This window comes from Vulpes lagopus, chromosome 2 (genome assembly GCF_018345385.1).
Source record: "Vulpes lagopus strain Blue_001 chromosome 2, ASM1834538v1, whole genome shotgun sequence".
Classification (NCBI taxonomy): Eukaryota; Metazoa; Chordata; class Mammalia; order Carnivora; family Canidae; genus Vulpes; species Vulpes lagopus.
Genome location: NC_054825.1, coordinates 13,052,337 through 13,068,813, shown reverse-complemented (window position 1 = coordinate 13,068,813; position 16,477 = coordinate 13,052,337). Strand labels below are relative to the sequence as shown.

Here is a 16,477-nt window from a genome sequence, read left to right as displayed (position 1 = left end):
CCTGGGCCCCAAGGATGCAATGGTGACAAAGGCTGGTTCCGTCCCAGAGAATCCAGTGCACATTAACCAGATACAGTTTCCTGCTGGCTGGAATCTCACTTCTTCTGGAGACCCCGACCCATGTCCTACAAGAGGACACCTAATGCGGATATGAGGTGTTTGATTACCAAAGAAATGACAATGACCATGGAGTATGGGCAGCTTCTGACGGGGCCATCATTGGTGTTTGGGGCTGTATTTCACCACTGACTGTAGTCCCTGGATTATGCTGGACAATCATTAACCATCTTTAAATCAACCAGTGCCTGCAGCCATGTAGAAATGCCCATGGCAGGAGGCTCTAGGTCATAAATCATGGGCTGTAATGCTGATGGTCTACTGTTAGGACACTAAATCGGGATTCATATTTGGAACTACTGTTTGTTTTCTCGGTTTGTGGTGTCTCATTATGTTTGGCATTTCTTTATCGAGAGATCATGACAAAGGTCCTCTGATTACTACCCACTGCTCAGGAGGATGACTGTCTATTTCTCTGGCATCTCCCTGTAAACCCCCCTGAGTGAAATTGTATGTACCACACATCATTGCTATCTTAACCGACCACCCCAAATACACTTTCTATATTTGGGGGAAATCAATGCAGGCATTTCATGCGATGTGGAAACAAACAGGCACAAAGGGATCTTATTTACGTAGGTCTGACGTGTAGAGCCTCCGGATGGTGCCACTTGATGTCCTTGCACTCTCAATCATCCCCCCTCCCTTCCTCCTTTCCCCGTTTCCACACCCCACTCTCCCTCAAAGACATAGGGATCCTTGATTTCCTGGAAAGTCAAAGAACACAGTAGTCATTTAAGAAGCATCAAATCCTTTGCCCGAAAGCACCGTGTCTCTTCCAGTGGTTTCCATTATTGTCCAAGGCAAATGACATTTCTCTTGAATTGAGAGTCCAGGTCATTTCCCATACAACAGCGTAATTTCCACACCAGTGCTCAACTGTTGAAGGTGCAGTTGGTGCTTCCAGGCCATCATGGAAAGACAGATGGAAGGCAATGTTCTTCCAGTTTTCTGGGGGCTTTTCCTGACACATAATGGTTCAGGAGTAAAACTCCTCATAGTTTGCTTACTGTGCTTTCCTTTCCCATCGGATCACCCTGCCTTCCTCCTTGCATCTCATGACATTTTGTGCAAGTTCAGTGTCGTCCTCGGCACAGTACCTATCCATGAACCTCGCATAATTGGGGTCCCTCACATAATCTGTGTACCTTATATAATTGCTCTAACCACCTGCCTTATTTAATTGGAAACCAGGAACCTCTGAGCTATCTAATGACATCATATGACTTTTATTAATTTCTGCCTATTTGCTTAGTTGCCAATTTCTAAACTTGTCCTAAATCCTGACGAGGGAGGGAGATGCTGAGTAGGCAGCTACCAACAGAGTTTGTTCAAGCAATAAATGAAATATTAAACGAAAAGAAATGAAATCAGTAATAAAAGAAACCCACGAAAATATTAGGCCACGGTACCGAAGACCTTCTCTACTGAGTCCCAACCACACTTTCCTCTACTGTGAAGATGAGAAAGTCTCCTGGGCTCCATTCGGAGATGTGGGTAGCGTGTTGGTGGAACCAGCAGGCAGCAGGTAGGGGGACACCCTGGTGTAGCCAGTGGCTAAGAAAACAGGCCCTGAGACCGACTGCTGGCTAGCCACACGATCTGGGGTGAGTCATCTAGGTTTGCGGGGCGTCTGTTTATTCATCTATATAAAAGGAGCCAAAATTAGCCCCCGTATCATAGGGTGGTGCTGGGTTTAAATGAGATAATTCGTGTGACGCACTTAGCACAGTGTCCGGCTCATCGAGAATGCTCTATAACGGAAGGATGAGGGCTTTCTTTCTTCTTTCTTTCTTTCTTTCTTTCTTTCTTTCTTTCTCTCTCTCTCTCTCTCTTTCTTTCTTTCTTTCTTTCTTTCTTTCTTTCTTTTTAAATAATTGGAGCAACTTAAAGATGGCCTGGGCTTCCTTGGGAATGGCAGAGTGAGTCTCCTGCCACTAGAAGTCTTGTAAAGAAGGCAGCTGGCCTCTCAGAGTTTCTGGTGTAATAATCACCTGGGGACAGTGTTAAAGTTCGATCCCGATTTGAATTCTTCGTGAGAGAAGCCTGAGATTCTTCATTTCTAAGGAGTTCCAGGTAATGGTGATGTTCCTAAAGACCACACTTGGGTAGTGAGGAGCTAGCTGGTTCCTTGGAGAGCTGCTGCAGAAGGCACACGATAATCCAGGGGGAGCGAGGAGCTAGACCCCTGCTGTCATAGGGGGTCTCCACTGGCCACGTGCATCGAGCATTTGAAATGTGGCTTAGTCCAAATTCAGGTGCACTATGGGTATAAAATACACGAAAACTCAGTTTACAAGAAAAGAATGTAAAATATCTCAATAATTCTTATATTGATTACATGCTGAGGTGATAATATTTTGGATATATTAGGTATATATATATATATATATATCTAATAATTAATCTCACCTGTTTCCTTTTACTTCTTGTTCTATATGGATATTAGACTATTTAAGGATTTTATGTATTATTTGAGAGAGGGAAAGTGTGAGAAAGAGACACGAGTTGGGGGGAAGGGCAGAGGGAGAGGGAGAAGTGGACTCCCCGCTGAGCAGGGAGCCCGATGCGGGGCTCAATCGCAGGACCCCAGGATCATAACCTGAGCTGAAGTCAGATGCTTAACTGACTGAGCCACCCTGGATATTAGACGATTTCAAATGATGTATGTGGCTGCCCTCATATTCCTATTGGGTAGCGCAGAGCTACTTCATCGCTCAGGTCCCTTTGGAACGAGAGCACCCAGGAGACTGGTTTCTCACTAGGACTCTAAGCTGATGTGCACCCGTGTCCTTGTGTGTGTGTGTTGTGTGCATCGCCTGGGAAACACGTGTGGCCTGTTTCCTCCCGGTGCCGGAGGCAGTGAGCTGGGAGTCCCAGAGCTCCAGGGGTCTCCAGCCTCCTGTCTGCCTGGGTTGGGGCAGAGGATGAGGAAGGAGCTTATGTGTTCTCTCCCTCTCATTCTCTCAGAACTAGCAGGACACAGAAAGCTGAGCCACTACAGGGATAAACAGTCTCTACCCTGAAAATATGGTTTCTTGGAACTGCCGCTCTGGAGGGAAGCAAGCTTCTACTTCAGCCCAGAACTCCTCGCTGGATTGACACATCACCACCCAAAGTAAAAGTGGCTGCGGGGGGCTGGGGGGAGGGTTGGGAGAGATGTTTCCTTTGGGAGCTGGGTGTTTAGGGACCCAGGTGGCAGAGGCCCTGGCAAAGCCCTTGAGGCAGCACCGTCTCCTGGAAGGTAGGTCATCCAGTGGATCTGGCTCAAATTCACGTGAGGGTCTAGGGAACTGAGCCCTGTCACTCAGCAAATGACAGGGCCACCAGAGCCGGGGGTTGACCTGTCACAGGCAGCGGCTAATTCAGATCCTGTGATTGAAGACTTCGAACATCATCTCCGATCTCGCCTACCCATGCCCAGCCTCCTCTCTTAAAAAATAAATATATATTTTTTGTCATGCATGGTTTTTGCACGTTTCATAGTGAAACCGGAATATGAGAACAGCTTGCTAATGTCATCGCCAGCTTTTCCACCTTTCCATGTTTGTCCATAATGACAGCTGGATACGAGGTTCTGACTTAGGCGTAAAACCTCGTGTGGCTCGGAAAAGCGGTTTCATTGCATAAGACCCAGCAGAGCAAAGTTAGCATCTTGAATCCAGTCCTACCCCTTTTCAGCTGGAGACCTCCCACAAGGGATGCAAGGGATGCCTTGGTGTCCTGATCTGGAAGATAGTGATGATGACAACACCTGCCTCCCACTCCAGCCGAGCTGCTGGGGGGATTACGGACTTCATATGGTGAAAAGCCGAGAGTGGTACCTAGTGGTTGGTAAGACTGAACACGTGTGACTGTTATTCTGAGCTAATGAGGGCTCCCTGCATGGCAGCCTCTTTTTTCAGCTGGCAGATTACTTAGAAAAACCCCCAAATTGCACACCTGGTTGAGTAAGAGTCAGGTCCTGGGTGGCGATGATGTAACATACCTATTTTCAGGCAGATGTGGTCATTCAGGGAGTGACCCATCTTCCTGTACTCCATCGGAGTCGTTGCAATGGGTTTCATCAACCAGCAGGCTTGGGAATGAGCCACGGGGTTAGAAAGAGCCTTTTCTGCCACTCTGGGCTGCTTTCACCCCCGTGGAGCTCAAGTCAGGGCTGAGAGGGCACGAAGGGATGCTTCCATGGTGACCTCCACCCTTGTTCATAATGATGGCAGCAGAGACGGGCAGAGGAGCAGAGCACAGATGCCTCCTTGATTCTCCAGGGGATGTTTGCTGCATCACCAGAGGAGGTGGGAGGATCTTTGCTTTTTTGCTTGGTGTTTGGCCTGATAAAAGGAGGGTTGACTTTCTAAGTATCCGTAGGACCTTTGGAACACTGAATGACAGCATCTGAGGGGAATACCCGACAGAGGCTGAGAAGGTTCCTTGTCTGTGAGAGGTTCTCTAACAGTCCGAACACAAACCCTGAGAAGACATTCTCATGGCATTTCCGTACCACCAATCCGGTTGGAGCAGGAGACTCCGTTTGAAGGGGAGTCTAGAGAGCCCAGCAAGTACAGAGAATGTAGGGGTTCAAGCCCTCTTTGGAATGAGGCTGAGGATGACTCAGAATGGATAGACAACTAACTAGTTAACTAACTGACCCAGTGTCAGTTGAGTTGCCAGTGGTAGTAGCTGATATTTCAGTGAGTCAAATCAAATGAAGTCAATGCTAAGAGCAGAGATTTGGGCCAGATGTTTTTTTTTTTTTTTTAACGATTTTATTTATTTATTCATGAGAGACACAGAGAGAGAGAGAGAGAGAGATGTAGAGACACAAGCAGAGGGAGAAGTAGGCTCCATGCAGGGAGCCTGATATGAGACTTGATCCTGGGTCTTCAGGATCATGCCCTGGGCTGAAGGCAGCGCTAAACCACTGAGCCACCCCCAGGTGTTCTTGAATTAGAATCTTGCACCACTGCTATTGGCTGTGTGGTGTAGATCAACTCAGTTCACCTCTCTGAGCCACAGTGTTCACGCCTGTGAGATGCAAGAAGCTGCTGACCTGGTGGGGTTGTCAGAGCAATCAGACAAGAGGTGGCCCAAGACCTGCTGAACTGCCTGGTACAGGTCCGGGCTCTGCTGGTTCTACCTGGAGCTTGACTCCCCAGCTGCCTCTCATCTTCTAGGTTCAGCTCAACTGTCACCTCTCAGAGAAGCCTCACCTGATCCCCAGCAGAAAGCCCCATGCCCTTTCCTCCTAATTCCAGTGACCCTCCATCACTGCTCCTGGTGTGTTTCCTCCTCAGCTTGTGACACAGTCTGTGATTTTCTTGTTTGTTTGTTGTTCTTTTTTGTCTCTTTTGTGTGTTGACTGCTGCCTGTCTCTGGGCACTAGACCGAGGCCACCAAAGGCCGCGGAGTGATCTCTATTGTTTTGGGACGTGGAGTACCTTGATCAGTGCCTGGCTTACAGTGAGTGAGTGGCTGGAGGATTTAACAGAAGAACCCTGTCACCAGGGCAAACTTCGGAGCCCTGTGAGTCCTTGGCTCTTCTGTATTTTGATACCAGTAGCCATTTGAAAGGGTTGTGGTGGAGTGAAGATAAACAGAGACCCAGGGTGGGTTTCACTGAGTACAGGAAGTGACACGGAGCAGGAATCAATAGTGGTAGTGAAGCTCGTGAGATGGCACATGGAACGCTCAGTGTCCCCAGATTACAAACATTTTTATTCTTTTCCCCTCTGCTCTTCTTTCAAAAAGTTCATACTCCTTGTTTGCCGATACAAGCCACACAGAATGCAAAGTTTGGAGAAAAAGATGTAACCCTGAAGAATGAGAAAAGGAAAAATAATTTTTAGTATCTCGACTTACAAAATCAATGATTTCATTTATAATGTCCATGGAAGTGGCCAGTGGGTGAATTCACACGTTAACCCATTAACTGACCAAAGAAGTCAGTCTAGATGGGAAAGTTAGCATCTTAGGACTTACTGGCTTATTCTATCCAAAAAAGAGCACCACTCTTTTCCTCTATAAGTTTAAGTAAGGACATTTCTTCATGAAATTGTCTTCTGTGAAAAGGATTGATGTTTCCTCATCCATAAGAACTATGGAACACTGGGTTTCTCTTTTCACCCGGGGTGGTAGGAAGTTCAAAATTAATTTCAACATTCAATAATAATATTCACTCTCAGATTGTTACTCCTACTTATTTCTGGTTTTGAAAAGAAGCAGGCCTTAAGTAAATAAATGTATTTTGGCAACATGATTTGCTCCCTAAAAGCCTGGGACTGAGTTTTCTTGGCTGGTGGGCAAGCTACTCCGACACTAAATTTTGCTATAGCATTCGCTGAGACATCTCTGGGACCTTGGGTTTGTCTCTCTCCCTTGCTCTGGCCTGCAATTTCCTCAGCTCTTAAAAGAGGAGGTTAGGCCAAGGAGGGTCATTCTGGGCATTTGCAGATTGAAAGAAAATGCTTTCATTGTTTTTGTTTTCTTTAAAGCTTTTATTTATTTGACACAAAGAGAGAGCACAAGCAGCGGGAGCAGGAGAGGGAGCCCTACACGGGGCTGGATCCCAGGACCCTGGGATCATGACTTGAGCCAAAGGCAGACACTTAACAGACTGAGCTACCCAGGCTCCCCTGGTTCTGTTCTTTCAATGTTCTGATGAGCAGAGAAGCTCCTGTTCCTTTTCTGCTGTGTTTCAGTGCAGTAAAGCAGGGATTCTTTTCAAACTTTTTTTTAAGCCACATTGTCTTTCATTCAAAATAAAATTGATGGGGAACAAATACACAAAACAGATCCTAGCAGAGCTACAGTGGTTGAAGTGAGGGGTGGGTTGTGTGCAAAGAATTCTCACCTTGGGCTCTGCTCTCTTCCATAGCCCCCCTGGCCCCTAAGGCATCCCTAGAGTCCCAGGGAACCCCGTCTCAAGCCACAGCAGTACAGCGTCACTCAACATAAGCAGAATAAAATTCACTACCTAAATTGACCTGCCCTAAACCAAAATTGGGTGTAAGGCCCGCAAGGGCCAGCAGAACACGGTGCCTATGGAAAACACAGTGTCTGTCCGAGGAGTGAGAGTGAAGCCTTCTGTTTCCATGTCAGAGGCCTGGCTTGGCTTCTAACATCCCAGAAAACCCCTCCCTACAATGCTTTGTCATCTCTTAAGGCAACAGAGTCTGTGAAGGCTCCGGCCCTACAGAGCTTGCCTTTTGGTTATCTTTGCATCAGAGTGATTTGTGGCATCGTAGGTGGAACTGCTGGTGATGTCAATGTTTCAAAACTTTGCAACCGCAAGCTTAATTTCTATTAAACATTGGGGGGGGGGGCAGTGTTTCAACAGTAGCTTGAGTATTAAATTTGCACTTTATGAGAGTTGAGGAGAGGGACGAGGAGGGAGGTGGGAAGGATTTCCCAAACCATAGGAAAGGATGCAAAGGATGGAAAACACTGTTGAGTGTTTTTTTCTGGGAAAACTGGTTTCTTTCCCCCTTCAGTTGAAATATTGCTTTAAAGCATTGGCAGGCTTACAGAAGTGAAATGAAAAACAAATCCCACAAAAATCCTGGAGTACCATAAAAATAATGAATAAAGTAGTGCAAAATGCTTTGATTTCAGTAATATTTTTCAATAAAGCTGGTACATTCCAAACAGATTGTATTTATCTTGAAGGAGGCCCCGTGCACCGTGGCTTTAGAGTTTATAACAACTTTTTGGTGGTCTTGGTTGTGATATGATAATAGGAAAGTATTCATGTAGTGAAAACAGCATGGACTTTGAAAGTGGGTCAGCCAGGGTTCAAATCCCTCCTTCCCCTTTACATGTCCCTGGCCTTTTTGAGTAAGTGACTATTGTGTTGGGGCTGAGTTTGCTCACCTGCAAAATTCTGAAGAGGAATGTCTACCTCCCTGGGCTGTGAAGTTTGAGAGGATGTGCATGAAATCTGCAGGGAGGGCGTGTAGGCACTGGGACTGGGTTTGAGTACGGATGGTGATTATGTATTTGTGTCCAGAGCTCTGCAAGGTGTCTACCATCCTACACAAAGGCCAGTCCTCCAACTATACAGGGGGCTTCTGCTTTTCCTCTGTTTTCCCCTCAGTTGCAGGGTTTTTTTTTTTTTTTCAGATTATAAAATGAATACATATTTACTGGAGGAAACCTGAAAACTAAAGATGGATGTTAAAAAGGAGAGAAGTTGACCGCAATCCTGATAAAATTCTGATGTATTTCTCTCTCTCTCTCTCTGTGTATATATAATATATAATTAAATATAATTAAATATGAATATATTTTTCTTTAGTCAATTTCTATTTCTTATTGGGAGAATAGTTTTTTATTCATTGACATTTTCAAATGTATTAGAATAGGTTGTGCCTACCATTTTATTTTATAATTTCTTAAAATACCCTTTCTGGGATGCCTGGGTAGCTCAGTGGTTGAGGGTCTGCCTTGGGCTCAGGTTGTGATCCTGGGTTCCTGGGATGGAGTCCCGCGTGGAGCTCCCCGCAGGGAGCCTGCTTCTTCCTCTGCCTATATCTCTGCCTCTCTCTGTGTGTCTCTCATGAATGAATAAATAAATAAAATCTTTTTAAAAATACCATTTTTTATTAGTACAAGAGTGATACATGTACACTGTTAAACAGAAAAAGTGAAGACATAAGAAGAAATGAAAATATCACCCATGATCTCAACACATAGAAAGTCACTCCTGACATTTAGTTGTATATCCTTCTAGTCTCTTTATATATATGTATATGTATATACATACATATATAAAAACATATTTTTCTATAAATATATAAACCATATATATTTTCTTCCAGTTTTGTTTAGATATAATTGATTTATAAGATAGTGTAAGTTTAAGGTATATAGTATGATGTGACATATGTATATATTGTATTATCACCACAATAAATTTAGTTATCATCAGCTCACACAATTTTTTTCTTGTGATTATATATATATATTTATATATTTATTTATTTATTTAAATTTAAGACTCAAACTTGGAACTTCTCAAATGATCTATTGTGGATTACTTTCTTTTACCAAATATTGTATTGAGAACACTTTCCTATATCACTAATTTTTCTTTCTTCTATGTCATCAATTTTAGTGGTTGATATTATTTCATTGTTGTATATCATAGTTTATTTTATTAATTACCTATTATTAGAAAGATTTGGATATTTTGTTATCACAGATAGTTTTACAGTAAACATCCTAGTAGCTAAATTTGTGCTATGATTCTTTAAATAAGAATGTGATATATTCTTCAAAATATATGGAAAGTGGAATTTCTAGTGGACTTGCATGGACATTTTTCAATCTTTTGTGAAGTTGTTCTCCAGTAAGTTTATATTAATTTATACTTTTATATATAGTAGTATATAAAAGTATCTGGTAATATCATCAAAAAGAGGAAAACTTTGTGCTGATTTGTCAAAAATCATCATACCTTATTGCAATTTACATTTTTTATTAGTAGTAATTTTTTCCAAGTTATCTACTGTATCTTTTGAATATTTTTCTTTTCATACTGGTTTTTTTGTGGTAAATCAAACATAGGGAAAATAGATGAAATATATTGAGTATAGTTAGATGTGTACAATTGTACACATGTGTGTAAACACTCAGATTAAGATATAAAACATTTTTAACATTTCAGAATAGAATAGAACCTCCATTGATTTATTTGTCTATCATTCCTTGTGGTAATGCCACATTCAGAAAATATCACATACCTAAAAATGAATCTAACAAAAGGTATAAAGTAATACTACAACACATTATTGAAAAAAATTAAAGAAGACCTAGGAAACGAAGGGTATACTATGTTCATGGATTGGAAAACTCGTATTAAAAAGATGTTGATTCTCCCAAAATTCATCTGGAATTAAATGTCATCCCAAACAAATCCTAGAAAGCTTTTATTTTTTTGTGGAATCAATAAATTTATTCTAAAATTATATGGAAACTTAAAAGCAAGAAAAGCCAAGGCAATCTTGGAGAAGAAAAATAAAAGTGAAGGATTACACTACCAAATATCAAGACATTATAAAACAACAGTAATTAAAACAAGGAGTATTATGGGTAAGAAACTTGAACAGACACTTCAAAAAGAGGATATTCAAATGACAATGCACATATAAAAATGTTTTAAACTTCATTAGTCATCAGGGAAATGCAAATTAAAATCACAATGTGATACCACTACAAACTTGCCAGAATGACTAAGTTTAAAGACAGAACCAAGTGTTGGAAGGATGTGGAGCAACTGGAACCCTCACACTCTGCTGAGAGGAATGTAAATTGCTATAGTCACTTTAGAAAAAGTGATTTGGCCATATTCATTAAATGTACACCTATCTGTGATGTAGCAATTCCATCTGTAGGTATATACCTACAGAAGTGCATATGTATGTTCACCAAAAAACAATTAATATTCATTAATGAAATGTCCACCAGCAGTAGAATGGATAAATTGCAAACTGTTCATGCAATGGAATGTGGTAATGAAGATGAAAAAACCCCACAATTATATGCAGAAACATAATGTTGAACAAAATAAGCTGTACATGGAAGACTATGCATAGAATGACTCCATCTATATAAAGTTCTAAAATAAGCTAAACTACCCTTTGTTGTTAAAATTTAGGATAGTGGTTACTCTTTAGGGTATGAAGTGATTGTTCATAAGGGCATAACAAGGGTTCTGGGCTGATGATCATGTCCTGGTTCTTAACTAGGTGTTGATTATATGGGTGTTTTCCTTTCAAAAATTCATTGAGCCACATACTCATTATTTCTGAACTTTATTTTTTTAAAGGTAATACTTATTTTTTAAAGATTTTATTTATTTATTCATGGGAGACAGAGAGAGAGAGAGAGAGAGGCAGAGACACAAGCAGAGGGAGAAGCAGGCAGAGGGGGAAGCAGGCTCCATGCAGGGAACCCAACGTGGGACTCGATCCTGGGTCTCCAGGATCAAACCCCGGGCTGAAGGTGGTGCTAAACCTCTGAGCCACTGGGGCTTCCCATATTTGTGAACTTTAAATTTTGTACATTATTTCTTACTCTTTTTCCCCAGAAGAAAATAAAACCTCAGTGGCTAATACTATATGGTCTTTTTGCTTTGTATTGCTGAGGATAATTCTGAGGCCAGATAAGTTTTCCTTTCTTGGGTAGAATTATAGAATTTCCCTTATCTAAGACTAAAACATGATTTCTGGAATATTTCTTTTTTTTAATTTTTTTATTTATTTATGATAGTCACAGAGAGAGAGAGAGAGAGAGAGAGAGAGAGAGAGAGGCAGAGACACAGGCAGAGGGAGAAGCAGGCTCCATGCACCGGGAGCCCAACGTGGGACTCGATCCCGGGTCGCCAGGATTGCGCCCTGGGCCAAAGGCAGGCGCCAAACCGCTGCGCCACCCAGGGATCCCCTGGAATATTTCTATATAGCATCTGTTTTAATTAATATTGTCTGACTTTCAGGGAGCACTTTGGATCTAAAGACATTCTTTTTTTTAAGTTTCATAAAATTTTCTTCTATTGTTAGATTATTGTATCTTCCATCTTTTTGACTATCTCCAGTGACTTTCCTGATAAATGGTAATTGAATCTACTGAATCATTTTTTAAAAAATTATTTCCTTTTAAAATGCACATCTCTTTATTCTGGGAAAAATTCTTGACCTTATTATGTATTTCATTGACTTAAAAATTTAAAAGTATTCAAGCTGCTATTTGTTGGTTTCAATTCAGCAATTGTGCTTCTCATCATTTTATAGAATTTCCTGATCTCCGATATTCTTTTTAAATTATCAGCTTTTCTTGATACAGTGTTGAAAATATAAATAGAATGTTCCTGAAATTCTTCTACTTCTTGTGGTACCAGTTTCTTAGGACAGGATTTTCTCCAATTCCTCAGAGTGGCTCTCTTTTTGTACATTGGGATCTTTCCTTTCCCAGCTTCTTTGCTCCATCTGTACATCCTTATAGGGATCCTCAGAAATGAGAGATAAGGTGGGTTTTATTATTAAATATATTTTTACTGAGTACATACACATTGCCAATCATTCCCCTAGATCCTGAAAATAGACCAGTGAACTCTCGGGAAACTATCCCCGTTCCCATGATTTGCTCTTGACAAACCTTAGGAAGCCAGCACACTTGGGACCTGGGCACTTCCCATAAGGAAGGAATGTATTTTCTTCTTATTTTCATGGAGTGAAGGCTTCATATGTGCTCAAGGAGGAGGAGGAGGAAGAGGAGGATACATTCTAGAGTTGGCAAAAGAGGGAACATCTGCATTAACTTATTCTCCATTAATACAGCCTGTTGAGAGCTGATGGAATTTTAAGAGACTGGCTACATGGGTTTTGATCTTTTCAAATACTGGTAATGAAATATGTTAACTCCAGTCACAAGCAGGAAACCCTCTATCCAACTTCATGGACCTGAACTTCAATAACTAATGGTCTAAGGGCATCCTGGAGAATACCCTATGGCACACAATTCAGTCAGTACTAAGAATAGCCCACTGGTGTTGTTAGGATTAGTGGAAAGAATGGACCCCTCCCATTGTCATTCCATAGATAAACATTGATGAAAAAGTTGGCAAATGAAAATGGGGGGAAAAATCGCTGTATGTGATGCCTACATCCCAATTCTGCTTATTGGGTTCATTTTGCAACTAGTTTGCCTTGAAGAACTTTTCCAAAAGTTCTGTTGCCCATTCATAAATGGGAGATGGGGACATTACCAAGATAAAATTAAAACCTAGGTGGGACTTGTTTCCTTCTTGTGCTTTAGGAGACTCAGCCAAAACGACTAGCCATGTCAGATGGTGAGTTTGTTAGAACCTCTACTGCCTGCTGGTCTGGGTGTCAGCTCGGAACCAAAGTCATTTTCTAAGGAGAATCTGGAGGGAGGGGGGGAACAAGAGGAATTCTCTTCATTTGCTGAGGGGCAAGTGACATCTTCATAGTCCAGAAGTCAGGCCCAAGTCCCTACAATCCAGACTCTCTGGGTCAGATTGTATTGCTTGAATCAGAAGTAAAGAAGTAGTAGAAAATTCTTTGGAATTTTGAGTTTGTTTTTGCGTGGCTCTGGGAGGAGGTCTCCCACTGCTTCTCTGCCCCTTCATCCTTCCAACAACCCCCAACTATTATTTCCATCAGAAGCCTGGCATTTAGGAAAGATTCAGTCAGTGCTGGCTCTTACAATGGTTGCTTGTTGCACGTTGTCCATTTCAGTCTGTCCTAAGAAAGGCCATTCCAGGGCTTGCAGACTTCCTCTTCTAAGAGGCCAGGACACTTGTGCCCCTGATGCCATGTGAGACTGAGCTATGAATATCTAGCCTCAAATGAAAAATGCAAGACTTTCCATCTCTTCCCATTTTCTCTACTAGACCCTGCTTCCCAGTCACAGGAAAAACTATTTAGAAAAATCAGGCCACGATTACCCCCAGGAGAAAATATGTTTTGAGTCTAGTGAAGGCCTTTGCTGAGTGACATTAATTATACTCGTTTAGGTTTGACATTATTAATTAACCTTCTCAGCTGTTTATATTGTAGCCTCTTATTAAAACAATATGATTAAAACAAATAATTAAAGACTATTACTACCACTTTAAATGTGTACACCATTTTAAGCTTACAAAGGCTTCTATCCACAATCTCATTTGATGACACACATTGATTCTACAATGTGAATATAGCATGCTTTCTTTTTTTCCCCCCATTTCTTACGGTGACAAAGCATAGATAACATAAATTTTACCATTTTTACCATTTTAAGTGTAAAGTTCAGTGGCATTAAGTATATTTACAACATTGTGCAACCATCACCACTATCCATCTCCAGAACTTTTTCATCATCCCAAACAAAAGCTCTATATCCATTAGACACTAAATACTCATTTTCCCCTTCCCCAGGGCCCTGGTAACCTCTGACCTATATTGTGTCTCTATGAATTTGACTCTCCTAGGGACCTCATGGGAGTAAAATCATACTTTTCCTTTTGTATCTGGCTTCTTTCACTTAGTATGTTGTCTTCAAGTTTTTCACCTATGCTGCAGCGTGTATACATTTTCATTCCTTTTTAAGGTTGAATAACATTCCATTGTATGCATACATCACATCTTGTTTATCCATTCACCTGCTGATGGACATCTGCATTGTTTTTCCTTTTTGGCTATTGTGAATAGAGCTGCTGTGAACATTGGGAAGACTTATTTTTATTTGACAAATATGGTTAAGTGATCCACCTCATCTTACGGAGATAGGGTCTGCTTCCTAACTCTGACTGCATGTTAGAATGACCTGGGGAGTTAAAAAAACAAACTCAAGAAGCCACTCTGTATGGTTAGAATGATTAGAACGTCCGACTCTCTGGAGGTACAGCCCAAAAAACCCTCTGGGTGATTCGTCCATCCATCTGGCATTTTGCCCACGGGCATGTTTAATAGTAGGATTCCCAACTTGGGCCACTCAAACTATTCCTAGGCTTCCTCCTTGGGTCTCCAGTTTTGTTATTAGAGTCAGTGGACTGAGGTGGATCTTCTTTATATCATGTTAGCTTATAATTTGGAGCAGGAAAAATATACCAAAGATATTAAAATTCAAAATTCCAGCTGAGAAAGAAAGCATGTTCTCGATACTGTGAAACCCAGCGCTGGTTTGTTGGCTAACTATATAGAACTATTTGTTTCTTGAATCTTAATCATCTTGTTTTAATAATACACAATACAAACAATTGTGTGGGTTAATTCAGCTCCATTTAAGAAGTCTTGTTCTGTACGCCAAAGCTTGTTGTTCTGTCAAGCTAAATGCTCAGGCATTAAAATGCTAATAATTAAACTGTTACGATTGACTAATGAACTCTGCCAGGGATAAATGATGGTCTTGTTAGATTCACCGCACAGCAAGCCTCCTTTTGTACTGAGAAAGTTAAAGGTTAAAGCGCTCTTGAAATCAGTGAGTGGATCTAGGAGCAATTACAATTTTGCCTTGAAACTAATAGTTACTACAATAAATGTTTCAATTCCAACTCATTAAAAGTAAAAAGCAAAAAAAAAAAAAAGGGGGGGGGTGGTTAGAGGGAGGATGACTCTGAGCTCTATTCATGAGAAGGATGGGGGGCTTACTGTAGGCCACAGGGCAGATGGTGTGGTTGTTCGGGCTAAAGCCTCCTGAATCACAAACATCCTTCTTAGAACCTGTCTTCCAAAAATGCAGACAGAAATGGTGACTTTTCAGGACACAGCAGCAAGTGATCCAACATCATGCTCTTTGGAGCATGCCAGTTAAACAATGCAGATGATTTCTCCCAAATCTCTATGTTTGGGGCAAATTATTTAAACTCTCTGGACCTCAATTGTCTCATTTCTCAGAGCACAAGAATAATAACAGTTCTTTGTGGTGAACATTTGCTTTGTCCTGCTGAGCAGCCAGTTCCCATTCTTGCAGCAACAGCCTCCGATGTTCAGTGCAGAAGCTTGGCTCCTTGGCTCTGAGTTCATATGGTGTGGTAGGAGTTGGTCCCAGCACCCAAGCACCAGGGAGCATGTGACCAGAACTGACCGATCAGAGCATCCCATCCTTCTGGCCTCAAGGAGGCCTCTCAGAATGAGTCAGAGCAAAATCCTGGGGCTGTGTCCAGAAGGATCTAGAAAGCTGTGCTCCTCTTGCAGTGGACTCAAACCTCGGAGGCATGGCAGAGGCCACCGAATGCAGAAGGCCTTCCTGTTGCAGACCAAACAGAGAGAGGAGGAGAGACAGGCTCTGGAGGAACTGGATCCAGCCTTACTCTGGGATTTTTCAGGGATATAAGACAAAATTTCCCTTATATTCCTCCCTCAAGCCTGTTTGAGTTGAGTTTCTATTGTGAGCTAGGAATTTGTTCTCGTGGCTGAGGATGAACTGTAAGGCTCAGACTCAGCTCCATCTCCAGAGTAAGAGGATCACCTCCCTGAGACTCTCTGGATCCCTCAGAGGGTTCTGAGCAGCGTCTGGGGCTGACTTGGCACTTCGTCTACATCAGGTGGGGAATCCCAGGGTTACCAGACGCCCTTCCTCTATGCTCTTCCTCAAAGAAGATCCTCAAGCCACCGGCAGGGTGAGCTAGCCTTGTCACACTTGGCAAAGACATGAAGCTGACCAAATTCAGCCATGAAGATAAAACCATAAGGCAGGGCTGTGGGGCAAACACTAAAGACTTCTGGACCTTTCCTTCAAGAAACCCTGTGTCCTTTCCAGCTCTACACCTTTTCCCAGAAGAAGAAATGGAAGTCTGCTGAAAAAAAAAAAAATCAACCTAGATCATGAGCTCCATTCATTTGCAATACTCCTTAGTCATTCT

At 41.9% G+C, this 16,477-nt stretch overlaps 1 long non-coding RNA gene across 12 annotated transcripts in view; it reads left to right on the top strand.

Moving 5' to 3' along the window:
- The window catches only part of LOC121484896, a 47,583-nt gene that overhangs the window by 25,477 nt on the left and 5,629 nt on the right, over nucleotides 1-16,477 (top strand). For 10 of the 12 annotated variants that reach the window (XR_005986150.1, XR_005986147.1, XR_005986142.1 and 7 more), the window contains one exon: nucleotides 3,088-4,891. This is a non-coding gene — a long non-coding RNA (uncharacterized LOC121484896). Of the gene's footprint in view, nucleotides 1-3,087; nucleotides 4,892-8,235; nucleotides 8,456-16,477 lie in introns of those variants that run through there. The other 2 variants (XR_005986143.1, XR_005986145.1) reach the window with 2 other exon arrangements.